Source organism: Abramis brama (genome assembly GCF_963993115.1).
Source record: "Abramis brama genome assembly, chromosome: 15".
Classification (NCBI taxonomy): Eukaryota; Metazoa; Chordata; class Actinopteri; order Cypriniformes; family Leuciscidae; genus Abramis; species Abramis brama.
In genome coordinates, this window is record NC_139977.1 from 28534240 (window position 1) to 28550324 (window position 16085).

Here is a 16085-nt window from a genome sequence, read left to right on the forward strand (position 1 = left end):
GATTTATATAATGGCTTTTAGAGGACTCTTTGTGTGTGGCCAGCTGTATGTTGGTCATCTGTCAGTATGAAAGGAGACGTAGCAATTTTGGTACACTCTGCTATGCTTGCGCCCTCCAAGACTGGCGAGGAACTCAATGATGCCATTGAAGTGTGTGTAACTCTCTATGGCTCTCTATCACTCACACACATTCTCATTGTGTTCACAGCAACAGAGCCAATTTCCATTTTGAATTGAATGTGCGTGTGAGAGAGCGATCCTGCTTGCTTCTCTGTGCCCATGCATCTCAACGTCTTTGCAAAAGATAGAGGCCCTGTGTTAAAGAAAGAGCGATTCTGTGTTTCGTTATATGCATTTGTGTGTGTTCAGGCCACCGAGTTTGTTTACCCCTCTGGCTGTGAGCTCTGCAGGGTGTGAACTATCACATGCAAAAAGGCTGATGAATCTCAAACCAGATACACACACACATGGTTAGAGCGAGGCATTGCGGGAAGAGGTGCCCTGAGACATGTAGCGGGGCATCAGCGGTCTCAACTTTACATAGGGACAAATCACTTTCACAACGTAGCCTAACGCAAAGTACAATCTGATTGACCGCGTCTTCCCTCAGGAGGTCAGGAACATTTAGATAACAGAATGAAATCCTACAGGTTCTGTCCCATGAGTTTGCATCATGTAGTTCGCAGATTACTTTGCTTTTGATAACATGGGACACATTAGGCCATATTTAAATAAACTCGAAGATATTAATCTCTCTCTTCGTTGGCTGCACTGTAAAACCCAACAAGTTAACTCAACTCAAACCGATTAAGGAAACTAATTGCGGCAAACCATTTAAGTTTTAAAATAAATACATATGAGTATTGTGAACTTATATATATTGAGTCATATTCACTCATAATTTAGTGTTCGTTTAGTCATTCATTTTGAGTATATGTAACTTGAATATTTTAAGTTCATTCCATTAAACTTTTAAAGTAATTTAAACCATTTAAACTAACTGGTTTGAGTTCATTTAATAAATCTAATCAAGTCATAACAACTATATAGCTACTCAAATGGTTTTAGGAAACCGATTGCGGTAAATGATTTAAGTTGATTAAACTCAAATTAATAAAGTTTTATAAGACAAAGGAAAAACATTGGTATAAAGCAGGGTTCCTCAAACTCGGTCCTGGAGGGCCACTGTCCTGCACAGTTTAGCTCCAACCCTGATCAAACACACCTAGCTGTGAGTTTCTAGAGATCCTGAAGACATTGATTAGCTTGCTCAGGTGTGTTTGATCAGTGTTGGAGCTAAACTCTGCAGGACAGTGGCCCTCCAGGACCGAGGTCCTCCAGGACCGAGTTTGAGGAACCCTGGTATAAAGAAATGGTCAAAGAAAAGGATGCAGTTATTAATAGTATTTATTGAAAAATAATTTATTTTACAAAAGGTTCTCAGTGATGAATGTTGTGAAAGATGGTCAGTCAGTCTCCTCACTGTCCAAAATACAAAACTGCACATGACTTCTGTCTGGCGAACTGTGAATAAACAAACAAACAAAAAAAACATTAATCTTCCACTGACAAAACTGGTTTACTCACAGCATAAATGCTAGAATAGAGGCTATGCGTGACGTCACCGTCGGCTAAGTGGCAAAAAGACTGAGCGGCAGCATTTGTTTTTCACTATAAAAACACACAAACACATCTAAAATGGAAAAGAGCTTTGAGATTGACAGTACAACTAGATTTGACAAGATCCAAAATGACTTACATTGCATTTCAAGGTGCACATTTTACATTCTTATCAGTTCTCAGTTCTTGCTTTCCCTGGGAAATTACCTTTTTCTTTAGTTTTTGCCATGTGAATGACAGTCACTGGAGGATAGTCAGTCAGTCTTCTTACTGAAATAGATCCAAAAATGCGCAGGACACGTTTGTCTATTTTGAATTGTGAAAAAAAAATAAAAAAAAATTAATACATTTTCCACTGACAAAAATGTAATTTACTCACAGCATAATAAATAGAATAGGTCAGTTTGTAGTACCTTTTTCTTTCATTTTTGCCACGTGAATGACAGTCGATGTGGAGGATAGTCAGTCAGTCTCCTCACTTTTGTCTATGCAAATACGTGAGAAAACACAAAAATATGAATTACTCTTACACTGACAAAACTGTAGTTTACTCATCATTATAAATGAGGAAATATGTCAGCTTGTATTACCTTTTTTTTTTTCGTATGAATGACGGTCGGTGGTTGATAGTCTCCTCACCGATATCCAAAATTGCCCAAGGGACACATTTGTCTATGACAAAATGTGAGAAAAAACACAAAATATTAATTAGTTTTCCACTGTCAAAAAATTGGTTTACGTTACTCACAGCATAATAAATAAAGGAATAAGTCAGCTTGTATTACCTATTTCTGCAGCTGTTGCCATGTGAATGACGGGCGGTGGATGGTAGTCTCAATCACTGATAATGATCCAAAATGGCTCGGGACACTTTTGTCTAAGCAAAAATGAGAGAAAACACACAGAAATTAATTAATCTTCCACTGAAAAAACTTAAGTTTACTCACAGCATTATAAATGAAGAAATAGGTCAGCTTGTATTACCTTTTTTATTTAGTTTTTGCCGGGTAAATGTCGGTCGGTGGACGATAACGTTATAGCTGCTAGTCTCCTCACAATATCCAAAATTGCGCGGGACACGTTTGTTTACGCTAAAATGAGAAAACACAAAAAATATTAATTTTTCACTTCTGTGGTTTACTCACAACATAATAAATAAAATAGTATGTCAGCTTGTATTAACGTTACCTATTTCTTTAGTTTTTGCCGTGTGAATGACGGTTAACGTTAGCACTAGTGGAGTCAGTCAGTTTCGTCCTCACTGATAAATATCAAAATTTGCGCGGGACACGCTCTGTAAAAATGTGACAAAATGCACACACATATAAATTACTGTTCCAGTGACAAAACTGTCGTGTACTCGCAGTACAACTAACTTACTGCCGCTGATTAAAAAAAAAATCTCTTAGTTAGTGCTAAATGCAATGTCGCGTTGGCTTGGCGTTTCTGTGACGTGACACAAATGGCATAACTTAGTCTTATTACAGTAGTTAGTAGCCTACGTTACTTTAGCTAGTCGGTCTTCTTAAGATGAAGAGTAACGACAATACAACGTTAAACGTACAAGTGCTCTAAAGAGGACGAAGCATTTTGCCGTGCTTACCTGTTAAATCTCTCCATGGCCGCCATTCTGTTCCGACTCCGAGTTACTTCGTGTGTGAGCTGAGCTGTGGGGGATGGGCAGATTGAAATAAATACGCGGGGTTTTCCGGTGCGTGAGGGAGAACGCCGTAGAGAGACCTAAATGTAGGCTTCAAATGAAGCAGAAAATGTTAAATGTATGTATTTAAGTGTTTATTTAATCTCCTTATACAAAAGTAATTTCTTGAAAAATAAAATTTAAAAGCTAAAATAACAAATAGGTTATTCATAACTTATTCGGTTTAAGTTCTGCTTAATACATTGCAGTTTTTGAGTTAATATCACATATTTTATTAAGTTAAACTAACTTTTTTTTTAAAATAAGTTAAATGTACTCATTTAGTTTAGTAACTTTCAGTCTTAGGTTTTACAGTGTGGTTTTTATTTACCTCCATGGTAGTGATGCAGTGATGTTATTCTCCAGTCTATTTGAAGATGTTCTGTCCTCTCCGTTCAAGAAAGATCGAACGTTTTGTATTATTATCCGAGCAGTTGCATGGGGTGGTCTTGATTTGTGGTTTAAGATCTGGACTAGCAACCCAAAGGTTGTAGGTTTAAACCTCAGAAGGTTTTCAGTATATGAGCACCTTTAAACCCAGGGTTTAAAGATGTTTTAGAAATCTGAAGCCTAAAGAAATTCATAATAATAATAGTAATTGAAAATTACTACACCATTTTGTAAAAATATTTTTCATTTTTACATTTATTTTCTTCATGCATATAATCTCGATATTATACACTAGTAGATATCAATATTAACACTTGCTTTTATTCAGCAAGGATGCATTAAATTGATCAAAAGTGACAGCAAATACATTTATAATGTTACAAACAATTTCTATTTTAAATAAATGCTGTTCTGCTGTTTTTTCTATTCAGCATGGAATCCTGAAAAATTATCACAAATAATGTATTAGCAAATCAGCATATTAGCATGATTTCTGAAGGATCATGTGACACTGAAGATTCAGCTTTGCCATCACAGTAATAATTACATTTTAAAATATATTCAAATGGAAAACATTTTAAATTGTAATAATATTTCACAATATTACTGTTTTTACTGTATTTTTGAACAAGATTCTACTTTTAAATACTTTTTTTAAAAATCTTACCCACCCCAAACTTTTGAATAGTAGTATACATAATATAATTAGATTTTTTCAGAAAAGAAAATGCTCATAATATTTGTACAGTTCACCAAAAACTAAAATGATACATTGATTAAAATAAGGCTGTCTGTAAAACTGGTTCATTGAGATTCAAAGATTGCTTCGTGATGGCTTTCATTGTCAGAAGTGAACCAATCATAAGAAACCTAAACAAGGTTAGCATGATACACAAGATCATTATCCTTTAATGATAGGTTGCGACCTCAGATTCAGATTCAGATATCGTGACTGATTTGTAGATGTGATCCGAGCATTGACTAGCATGATTATGTTACATCTGCTACATGTGTGTAATAATGAATAGTGTAGTAATGAAAATTACTAACTGGTGCAAAGATAGTGTGTTTTTCAGGTTTGACAGGAAACTAAAATTAGACACGTTTTTTTCTCTGTTTGTTCATGTGCTTTCCTTTCATTGATGTGTGTGTGTGTGCGTGTGTGTGTGTGTGTGTGTGTGTGAAGTTGTGTTATAGACTGTGTTCTCTCAGTCAGCCAGAGCAACAGAACTCCAAAGTAGTCCATGATGGTGGCATTAGTAACGTTGTTTATCATCTGGGAATTTTTTGTAAACACTTGAAAGGATTGTGGGAGTATGTAGGATCTTACAGGATGGGAACAGATTGTTTGAAATATGTTTAAATGTGAAACATTCCGGTTTACAAGCTGGACGCACCAAAGAGCAGCTCTGCTAACAGACAGCAAGAGCTATTGAGTTTATTCATTTTATTAGGATGCAAGATAGTCTGAAACTTTACTATCCCAAGTAACAAGCTGCTCATTAAACTACAGTCAAGCTACTTTTTTTTTTTAAGTAAAAAGTAAATATTATGATATACATGTATGTGTATATCTATCTATATGTATATATTTTCTTCCAACTAATTTTAGTACTTGTCACAGCTTTTAGTTAATTTGCTCCCAATCAGTATTATTTTAGTATTATTTATATACTATTATAGTATAATATTTTGAATTAGTTTTTTTATTTTTATATTTTCAGTTTCATTTTAATTTTAGTTAAGTTTAGTTATTTTGTCAAGTGCCTTTTTCATTTTTTATTAGTTTTTGTTTTTAATACGTTTTTTAGGTTTTTCAGCTTTATTTTAATAAAAAAAAAAAATTAGTTAACAATAACACTTCTCCCAATCACAGTTATGATGATGTAATTGATTTGTGAGACTGAGGTGACCCTGTTGTCTCTTGTCGACTGGGATATTGGTTTTGCTGTATGTTGGTGTTAACACAAGTCATAACTGCTACCCACAGCTAGAGAATCACAAACCTCTCATTTTTCCCACTCCTAATTTATTACTCTGTCTGTGTCATCATCAGACATCTTATTGTGCCTGTTTATCTACTAATGACCATCTGTTTCCCCCCAACCAACATCTCTCTCTCTCTCTCTCTCTCTCTCCCTCCTCCTCCTCTTCTCTCTCACATTCTCTCTGGCTGTTATTAATATCCATTGAATAAACTCCGTCCCTTGAACCTGTGTGCAGTTTCACCCTTAATGAATCAAATGCACCACCAAGTGAAGATAGGAAAGTGAAAAAAAATGTGACTGTGAAAAATGGAAAGTCATTTACAAATTAAAGTTAGGCGTAGTAGCTTTATTACAGTTTTTCTGAATTGCAAAAACACATTTCTTAAAACCATCACCCACTTTCACAAAACCAAATCTTCAAACTACATTCAGAGAACATCTCTTCTCGCAAAATAAAACAATTGCCTCAAAACCATTTAATCTGTGCTCAAAATCAAATAATGCTTTCAGATTACACACACACACACACACACACACACACACACACACACACACACGAGTCAATAATATACCGGTATACACTACAGATCATTCATTAGACACTACATAAAAAAATGGAGAACACTGCATCCAAAGCATGTAGTTACAGAATAAAGTATATTGTAACACAGTAAACAAATTTTGCAATTAGGTTATTATAGTAAGTATAGTAATCGCAACTTTCAGTAGTAAGGTGAATAAATTTTATACTGTATGCACTGGAAGTATAGTGCTGTACTAAATATTGTATAGTACTGAATGTCTGTATATTCAGCACTTGCATACTGTAAAAATACATTAGTCCAACTGCAAAAGCCTAAAAAGTAAAATAAAATAAAACATCTAGATGAAAAGCATGTTACAATACACTCAAAAGAGATTAATTCTGCCTCAGCCTCACATCTTTGTGTTAGGTCAAGCCTGAGGACTCATCGTAGTGTCGTCTCTTGCCAGGCAAAGGGAAAAACCCTCTAGTGTTCCGGATCCAGCCTTGACAGCATTGTCCACACCTTGCTCTTTCTTGTCCTCCTCAACCTCCTCCTCTTACACATCCTCTTCCTCCTCTCCTTTTCAGATTGTTTCCATCGATGCCATCATTCAGTGCACCTGTGGCACCTGTGCACTTTGAGCTGGCTTATTTTGTACAGTTGGTTTGATCACGTAATTACAAATAAGTGTGAACGATTTTGAGCCATTGAGTGTAAAAGATGACAACTGTGTTTTTAACTTTTGCTTGCCTGTGTTTAGCGAGAGAGAGCGACATCAGCAGTAGGAAGATCATTCAGTCTCACTACTTTTTTTAATGAAGATGATTGTGTTTTGAGCGTCTGCCGCGTTGTTTCATGCAAACCGTGCCCGTTCCGAACTAAACTGCCAGTGTGAAAGCACCCTTCATTTGCGGCAGTTTGCTGAAGAGAGACTGCAATTCATCTGTGGTGATGCGTCTCTGCACTGTAAAAAAAAAGTCAAAAATTTCAAGTGACCGATAACATCTAATTTTTTCAATTAGTCTGACGTATTATTTCTCATTGAGCCAATGTTAACAGACTATTGCAACAAGAATTTCACTTGGGCCAATTGAAAAATTTAGATGTTATCGGTCACTTGAAATTTTTGATTTGGGAGGGTTAGAAATTTTTTACAGTGTGGCTATAACATGTCATATAGCCTATAACACGCTCTCACACATTTATTTTTTTACATTTAGGGAGGAGTAAAATCTACATTATGTGTAGTAGTATGTATTAAGACTTGTCCAGTTTCACAGAAATGCGTTTCAGACCACCTCCTTAAATGGTTTGAGCGATCAGATTTAAATCCATCTCAAAAGCGTTTCGGAGGGCATTTACTGTACACCTGGTCTGTTCACGATCAGCTAGCTATCCGATCAGAGAAAACGCATGAAGTGACCAGGTGTAAACAGCCCCATAGTTGGTCATGGAGGACCGTTAAAAAAAAAAAAAAAAAAAATTCCAGGTAGAGAAAAATCATGGACATTTAATTTCTATAATATGAAATAGATGTAGATCTATAGATGTATGCATGTCATTAGTTGTGTTTCCATCCACCTATTTTTATGCTCATTTTGGCCCTGTTTATACCTGGTATAGATGATTTTTGGTCGATCGGATCACAAGTAGACGACGGAGACAAATCCTCGTTTACACCTTGTGTTTTAATCCGTCTCTTTTGTCCACTTTCAACCACTTCTGACAAAGTTTAAATCCAAAGTTTAAATCTGGCTAGTGCGCTTCCCATAATCAGTCAGTAGGTGGAGAGTACACAGTCTTTTGTGGCTGTTGACCGCATGAGCATTTACGCTACGAAGGCAATCTGGTCGAATGAGTTTTTGACTAGCTCTGGAAGTAGTTGAAAGTGGACAAGCTCAGTAGGTTTTAGACCCTATTTACACCTGTATTTAGCATCGTCCACTTGTGATCCGATCGACCAAAATGCATCTTAATACCAGGTGTAAACTGTCACGGTGGTTGCTGGAAGGCAAACAGAGACGAAGATAAGAAATCCAAATGACAGGTTTAATGGTAATTCTGGCAAACAGACAATCAGGTAGCAACACACACTAACCAAGACGGTGAACAGACAAGGAGTGACTGAAAAGGAAGAACTTGGATAGGAACACACTAGAAGGGGCAGACAGATGGAGGATGACGACCAGGGCGGGACAGAAGGAGGTAGTATCCATTGTGGTGACGTGGGTAGGAGTGGCCAGATGGAAATGACCCAGAGCTCAGCTATGCCAAATGCTCAAGGCGGAGTCAACGGCAGAAGGAATCTTGATGGTGATGGATTCAGGGCGAGGATTGTCGGCGACAGAGCTTTGGGAGGTGGAGCTCACCATGCAGGCGGAAGTCCGAGGCAGTGATGGTGCGCTGATGACCTGGCCGGCCGCAACGGAGCCACATCGACGACCCCCCCGAGGCAGATGTGGAGATCCAGAGAGCAGAGGATGAGCTGGTGCGACCGAGGGTGGAGGTAGAGCCTGAGGGAAGGTGGAGCTTGCCAAAGCCAAAGGGGTGGAGGGCTGGCAAGCAAAGGACAGACTGTCCCTAGCTGAGGCTTGGCGATATCCGACCCAGGTGGAGCCGATGGTCCAAGGGAGTCCGGCGAGGCCGAATGCTCGATGGTCGACGCTGGAGTCAAGGGAGGAAGGAGCATAGGTGCAGGAGCCAGGTCGATGGGTAGAGGCGGAACAGAACGCGACGAGGCTGGAGGCGGAACCACAGGCTCATATCAGCAGGTCCATGGTGTTACCTCGCCACTGAGGAGGATGAGATAACACAGCGGGACTGATTGGAGACAATGATGACAGGGTGACAGGCTTGGCAGAGTTCTGGAAATGAAGAGTGGCACAAAAATCCCCCAAAAATAGAGTGTCCTTGATGGCAGTTAGTAGAGGTGGCAGGAGAGGGAGGATGCGTGGGCTCGCTTCCATGCCCTCAACTCCACGAGGACTCCCACGGCGATGGACGGCGACGTCAGCTCACACCCTGGTCGGACTCTCCATGGCGCTTCGGCTCCGGGGCGACGGTACAGAAGCTTCCAGTCTGCGGGGGGCTTAGGCATCGTCAAACGGGGGGGGTGACGGGCTTGGCTCTGGGTCTGGCTGGGTTCTGCACTCCAGACACCTCACAACGGCTTCCCTCCAAGTCAGTCCGGTGGTGTCTGGGAGGTGGATGGTGTTGTGGAAGTTCACCCCAGTCCAGAACAGGGTCTTGAGTGTTTCGTCCTCCAGAGGGCAGTTGCTGGCCAAAAAACAAAAATTCTTAATAAATTCAAAATAATCAGGGCTCTGCTGAGCCATGACGATAAATTTAGCCCTATCATCCATTTGTGCTGGTCTGTTCATCTGTCACAGTGGTTGCGGGAAGGCAAACACAGACGAAGATAAGAAATCCAAAATTACAGGTTTAATGGTAATTCTGGCAAACAGACAATCAGGTAGCAACACACACTAACCAAGATGGTGAACAGACAAGGAGTGACTGAAAAGGAAGAACTTGTATAGGAACACAAACTAGGTAACGAGCAACACAGCTGAACAGAATTAACTCATAATGAGGTGATCACGGTAACTAAGAAATGGCGGGAATACAAACAAAGGAAGGCATGTGACATGAAAATAAACTGAATGTCCATGATAACTGAAATAGAACAGAACAGACTGTGACGTAAACAGGGCCTTTGGGATATCACATAATAAATCCTGGATGGAAAGGGCAAGATGCGCATGAATTCAAAAAATGCACATAAAAACCGTATGCCCTCAATTGAGGCAGATACATTTTTTATCTGATAAGAAGTCTAAAAAATACGATTGAAACACCATTTACCGAATAAATCTCCATGTGCAACAACAAATTCACGTGACTTCGCCTCAACAGATATGATGTGATCGGATAACTGGCCTAGCCAACAGACCAATCCCATCGCACAGCATCTCAAATGTTGGTTTGGTCATTCTGAAACGCCTGAGCCAATGTCTGTCATCAGAATTATTTGGTTTAACTCCCTCCCAGGGGGTTCTCACATGATTGCGTTCCCACCCAAACACTAGGCATCTAATCCGAATGCATGATAACATGACAACGTTTATTCCATTCTTCTGCACGCTTTGAGATGCAAGTCCTTTATGATGTAGGAAAAAAGAGCCACAGTGGCTTCCCCAATTGCAGCAATGCATTTTTAGTACAGATATTTTGCGCCAAATTCCCAGAAAGTGACAGTTTTGTTCTCTTGAACACAGGGGATGAAAACGCTGTTTTATTTGCAAATGTTTTATGCAATATTCCAATTTTAAATGGACACATAGTAACTGTATTTGAAAAAGCTCTTTGTTAGTACAGTAATTATAAATGATTTTTAAAAATCTTGTCTACTGGAAAGTCATGAAAAGATCACTAAGAAGGCATGAACTTGATCTAATTTGTATGATTTACAGATTTACAACATATAGATTAGACATATTCTTGGATACCTTTGTGAAGATTTATAGATTTAGTTGTTTACTTTCAGTTTATATGGCTTGAACTGAATTTGTGTATATCTCGACCTCTTCTGGTTGCCTAGCTGTGCATGTTGAGTTACAGCTTTAGGAAGATGAACTGATTAATCACTCAGCTGGTAAGCTGTATATTAATAGATAACACTCTGTTTTATGAGGTTATTTATAGCCCAGTTTAGAGGAACTCTTGAGAGAAAACTTCATATCGTTTACACCAGTATTGACACTTTGAATTATATCTGTATCGGGAAGCTCTTATCAGAATTTTCAGTTCATAAACCGCTTTGTTTGTGGTCTCGTTTCTGTGAACATTTCATGTAATTACAATGAAAAAACCAGCATGATTGTCTCAAGGGAAAAATGTAACCGCTGGTCATGATTAGGGGAATTTGAAGTAACATTTTGAAAGTAATTTTGAAAGTAGACATTGATACACATTCCAGCATGACGTGATTTTTAGCCCAAAATCATGCATAGTTATTTCACAGTCCTCAATTTGTCCTTCAGAGAGCATGTATCTGGTTGAAATACTGAAAAATGTTTCAGACTTGCCAGTTATATCATGTTTTAATATAACCAGTGCTAATTAGCATTTTTTGGTGCTCACATATCCTGTAATTTACCTCAGTACTGCATAGGCGTCACTCTATAAATTATCTTACACTGATTCTTAATAGCCTGGAACGGCACTGTTATGGTAGTTTGATTGTAAAGTATATTTGAGACTACAGGCTGTATAGATCTGACCATGTGAGACTAGTTTGAATTAATCCTGCTTCTTTACATAACGCATTGACACTACAGAATGGCCTTTTCTGCATTTTCAGGACATTGTATGGTTGTTTCATGTGTCATGGAATGGAAGAGAAGGTTTCGTTACAAGCTGTTCACATGAAAATTCTTATATATAGCCCCTTTAACTAGTAAATACTTCAGAATTTCACATTTAATTTGTTTAAATGGAACAGTTTTTAACAGTGAAGTGTATTATTTTCAGTTATGAAAGATTTGATATCTTACACTGATTCTTAATAGCCTGGAACGGTTCACAAAATCCTCGGTTCGCTCTGTGGTCACGGTTTTCGATTAGATTCGGTATATATTGTTATATATATATAACGTATATATATGCATTTCATAATTTGCATCAATGTGTGACAGCGGCACATGTGTGCAGAGCTCTGCTTCCACTCCCTGCAGGGAGTAAAATATATCTGCGCAGCGCATTAAAAAATAAAGCTACTCATGCTGCTGGGCTCAGACCTGAAGTGTGTACCATAAGAATTATGGTAACATTTTGTAAGAGATGTGCTTGTTGTGTTGGCTACACTCAAATGTATTTGACCTTTTTGTTGGTGTCAGTAAGTAAAGACTTAAAAGGGATCTTTGAATGATAACTTAATGACTCTGTACCGATGGAGACCACTGATAAATGCAGCACACTGGATCACACGCGGTCTTAAGATCGCAGTCATACATTTTTGTGCATACATGGTGCGTGTGTTTACTTAGCTACACTATGTAGACAAATTTGTCTACAGAAGTAAGCTAAATTTAAAAAAAAAAAAAACTGTCCTGTGGGACATCTTCTGTATTACATATAGGGATGCACCGATCCACATTTTTTCACTTCCGATCCGATCCCGATACCTGAATTTGGATATCGGCCGATACCGATACTATTCCGATACCAGAGCTGTGTTTGCTTTAATATTATTATTATCATTATTGTTTATTTTATATGATGCTGAAATAAACTTCTCTCAACAGGCAAGTAATGATATGTTATGTACGTAGCCTATGTATGCATGCATGTATGTCCCAAAAGGCAACTTGAGGTAAGTAAGTTATAAGGTCAGAAAAGGAAGTCAGAAAAACAGGAAAAATCCCATTCTGAAAACAAATATGCAACTGGGGTTTCAAATTGATTGTCATGTCAATATTTATTACATTCCCAAAATGTCAAATACTTGCATCTTGAAATATAAGAAAAGTGCAAGTGTAAAAATCTTATACACACACTATCTGAATGGTGATCCTCGCTCCGATGCAGTAAATGCTCGATCAACATCAGCATCGTGCAAACAGACAAGCGGATTTTGCCTCAGACGCGCGTCGATTTCGCTTCAAACTTTTGCTTTTTACGCACGTAAATTTTTCTCTGGACGCGCGAATGGATTCAAAATATTCAAACGTCCAACTAGACGCGGTAGACGCGAATTTGACGCGCTATTCGCGTTTGGTGTGAACGCAAAGTAACGTGGTGCTTTTTTAAATGTTTGATTGCGTTCGTTGTGTTGTATGACGCGAGGGAGCTTCAAGGGACTCTGAATTACACCTTTGCAAACATTGCATTTTGCTGTCTTGCTCTGCGTTGTTTTCAGTCTGTGTGAAGTATTTCCACACAGCGGACGTTGTTGGCTAGCCGCAAACTGCGGAATGGATTTTCTGAGCGGGGGCGTGTCTCATAACTCTGTCTCTCATTGAGCCGCGCCTCCGTTCAGGAAATCCATTCCACAGTTTGCAGCCAGCTAGCAGACTAGCCGGCGGGAATCACTTTTGGAGTCATTTCAGCAGACGTTAAAGCGAGCGCAGACATGACTCATGGATATCGGATATCTCCGCAGGTTGGATCGGGAAAATCCGATACGTGAATTACGCTGGTATCGGGTTCCGATACCGATACTGGATCGGATCGGCCCCATCCCTAATTACATACATTCATATAAATTGATCATAAACACACACACACACACACACATAGTTAAAAAAACATTGGATTTTAGTAAACAGCTTAATTTACTATGTTTATCCAATTGATTTGTCCAATGAATTTGAAATGACAAAATTAAAAACTTCGCAACTTTTGAAAAGTTATTAAAACAAACAAGAGTTGCAAAAAAGAAACAAAATTTCTCACACCCACCCACCCACACACACACACACACACACACACACACACACACACACACACACACTTTATTATGTATACCTTGCTAGTACCAGTTTGGAACCCCTTTTGCCTTCAGAACTGCCTTAATTCTTCAGTGGCATAGATTCAACAAGGTGCTAAAAAACATTCCTCAGAGATTTGGGTCCGTATTGACATGATAGCATCATACAATTGCTGTTGAGACAAGGCAGGATGAATCCATGATTTGAATCCATGATTTCATGTTGTTTACTCAAAATTCTGACCCTACCATCTGAATATTATAGCACTCCGGACAGGACACACAAGCCCTCAAAATCACACACACTACAACATAGTCTAACACACTGGTGCAATAATTCAAAACAACATTTCCAAAACTGGTAAGTTATGTTGCTTGTGGTTCCCCCCATCACAAACCTTTTCACATGATGAACACAAAAGACACAACCAGTGGATACATTGGCACATTTTTATTCATACACAGAAAACACACACACACACAAATATTTTTTTTTCTTGTTTTACTCTTTTTTTTTTTTTTACTCTTTTTTTTTTACTCTCTCAAAAAAATGTTTATATTTACTTACAGTAAGATGTGTGTGACCAACATATGACAGTAAAAGAGCACACACAAACCATATTCTAATATGGAATTTGAATTGTATTGGAATGGTAAAGAGTGTTGGGACATGACAGGAGGGTCTCCACTCAAGGATACAATATGATGGATACGTCTAAGAATGTTCCACATATGGTTGAAATACCATCATTTGCCTAGAAAGATAACATTCTGGGGGTCGAGACTATAAAGGAGAAAGGATGCCCTCACTTCACTGTCACACTCTGTGTCACTCTGTGTGACTGTACGACTACTGGCATTTCTTGCAAGAAAATAAACCTCATCAAAGACTATTGGAAATGTTTGTCTCTTATTCAGTGATAGAATTTTGTTTGCCACCACACCTCCCTGAAGGTTCTCGAGGCGATGGTAAAGCGACTCAAATTTGGCCTTACTCGTAGCCGAGCCTCCCTCATAGTCACACCATTGACAAAGACATGGGCAACTAGAGTGGCTTGAATTTCATCTGAGACTGCTTGTCTTCTTGTCCTTGCCCTTCCTCCTCCTCATTCTTATCTCTCTTCCTTCATGTCTTTCTGGATCCATTGTTCCAAAACGCAATAAACTGATTTGGGCCCTTTATATCTATTGAAGGTTCTGATTGATGTGTGTTAAATTTTGACTCTTAGTGTTTCCACCTGGGTAATTGTGTGCTAACTGAGCTGAAGCTGTGCTGACTTGAGTGAACAATTTTGAATGCTAGTGCTTTCTAAATGACAACATGGTCTAAGCAATGAAAAATGAAGGGATTTGTGTGTAGAGTTTTGCAGTGACAGTTCAACAAATCTGACTCATGTGTCAAAACAGGGAATAGTGTTTATAGTTTAGTGAAATGGGTGTGCTTTTTGATAAATGGCGTTATGGTTTTGAAATTTTAGTTCAAAAGCCTGGTTATAGTGTTTAAGCAATCGAGAAAAACTGTAAACACAAACTAACTGAAAACACAGAACATATTTTTAGATCGGCCATTTATAACATTTCTTGTGTAATGTTATATATAGGCTAATTTAAAATGTATTAATTTATGTATTTTTAAGACAACATACCTTAAAATACATAACATTACATATAAAATAATAAATTAAATATTACGATGCTTGTTAAAAGATGAGAGCACGTTAAAGCGCCATTGCTATAAATAATATATTTTTTAAATAATTATTAATGTTTTTTCTTGTCTGCCTCAAGTTTGCACCAATGAGAATGTGATGTAGTTCTACCATCTTCAAGCCATTCTACCGTGTGGTTCCTCTGAGACAACGGGACAGAAACACTATCTAGGTGATATCTTATGTAACATGTGATAAGCAAATCTAAATCAATAAAGCCGTAGCGCTGCTGCTTGCCTTCTGTCATCTGGGGGGTTCTAAATATAGCGGGGATCATATTTTATCGTGACCCCATACTCTGTGAAGGAGTGCCTTTGTTCTGTGTGTGTGTGTGTGTGTGTGTGTGTGTGTGTGTGTTTGTTGTCCTCAATAAAAGCACATGACTGAGTCATAACACACACAATGTCCTGGGAAGAGGAACACACCACGAGAGAAAGAGTGAAAGGGATGCTTGAAAATAGAGGAGATGAAAGAGTTTAAGATAAGACAAAAGTAACTTAATCATATTTATAAATGCAGTTATGTAATTTTGCAAAGCATCTGTCCTTCATATCCTCAGACAAGCATTGCTATTTTCTAATGTAAATCTGTGGAGGACCTGTTTGTTTGGATTGCATTTTTAAATGCTATTTTATGACAGTTATCAAAACAAAATGGTAAAAT

The 16085-nt window shown here is 38.3% G+C and overlaps 1 protein-coding gene and 2 long non-coding RNA genes across 5 annotated transcripts in view; 1 reads left to right on the forward strand and 2 right to left on the reverse strand.

Moving 5' to 3' along the window:
- The window catches only part of pde8b (phosphodiesterase 8B), a 64214-nt gene that overhangs the window by 6984 nt on the left and 41145 nt on the right, over positions 1-16085 (forward strand). The window lies entirely within an intron of this gene.
- Positions 1390-1936, reverse strand: LOC311097210. Its single transcript, XR_014609207.1, has 2 exons — positions 1828-1936; positions 1390-1524 (listed from the first exon to the last, which is right to left on the reverse strand). It is a non-coding gene; the product is annotated as an uncharacterized lncRNA (long non-coding RNA).
- LOC311097211 lies at positions 2406-2915 on the reverse strand. Its single transcript, XR_014609208.1, has 3 exons — positions 2809-2915; positions 2605-2711; positions 2406-2497 (listed from the first exon to the last, which is right to left on the reverse strand). It is a non-coding gene; the product is annotated as an uncharacterized lncRNA (long non-coding RNA).